Source organism: Schistocerca piceifrons, chromosome 2, assembly GCF_021461385.2.
Source record: "Schistocerca piceifrons isolate TAMUIC-IGC-003096 chromosome 2, iqSchPice1.1, whole genome shotgun sequence".
In the NCBI taxonomy this organism is placed as follows: domain Eukaryota; kingdom Metazoa; phylum Arthropoda; class Insecta; order Orthoptera; family Acrididae; genus Schistocerca; species Schistocerca piceifrons.
In genome coordinates this window covers 338,278,028-338,278,930 of record NC_060139.1, presented here as the reverse complement: position 1 = coordinate 338,278,930, position 903 = coordinate 338,278,028, and the positions used below count along the sequence as shown (strand labels likewise).

The 903-nt window shown below is 43.6% G+C and overlaps 1 non-coding gene across 1 annotated transcript; it reads left to right on the top strand.

Annotated features, from left to right (window-relative positions):
- Positions 1 to 269: 269 nt before the first annotated feature.
- LOC124778052 lies at positions 270 to 387 on the top strand. The gene has a single exon (XR_007015830.1). It is a non-coding gene; the product is annotated as a 5S ribosomal RNA (ribosomal RNA).
- Positions 388 to 903: the final 516 nt, after the last annotated feature.

Sequence of the window (903 nt, the reverse complement as noted above, 5' to 3'; positions counted from 1 at the left end):
GGGACAATAAAGAATAGTTTTAACATGCTGAATGTCATTTTGAAAACAAAATCTTCTGAACTGCTTAGAGACAAATGCGGGCACATTGACATTAACCAAACCCTTACGTGGACCGAAAGCAGAAAATGTCTTAGACAGATGTTGAATAGTCACTCCCCGACTAGGAACCAACTAACTACAACGGGTAAATGCATCTACTACCACAAGAATATAACGCTACCTTTTCCTAGTACAAGGGAGGAGGCCTACTTAATCAATATAATTTTTGTCCATGGGGCCATACCATGTTGAATATACTGGTTCTCATCCGATCACCGAAGTTAAGCAACATCGGGCCCGAATAGTACTTGGATGGGTGACCGCCTGGGAACACCGGGTGCTCTTGGCTATAATTTGCTCGCGTATCATGTCTTTTATGGAAACCTAGAATCTACTCTGTAGGAATCAACATGGATTCCGGAAACAGCGATCGTGTGAGACCCCACTCGCTTAATTTGTTCATGAGACCCATAAAATATTAGATACAGGCTCCCAGGTAGATGCCATTTTCTTTGACTTCTTTGACTCGATACAGTTCCGCCCTGTCGCCTGATAAACAAAGTAAGAGCCTACGGAATATCAGACCAGCTGCGTGGCTGGATTGAAGAGTTCTTAGCAAACAGAATACAGCACGTTATTCTCAATGGAGAGACGTCCACAGACGTTGTTAGACTAACCTCTGGTGTGCCACAGGGGAGTGTTATGGGACCATTGCTTTTCACAATATATATAAATGACCTAGTAGATAGTGTCGGAAGTTCCATGTGGCTTTTCGCGGATGATGCTATAGTATACAGAGAAGCTGCAGCATTAGAAAATTGCAGCGAAATGCAGGAAGATCTGCAGCGGATAGGCACTTGGTGC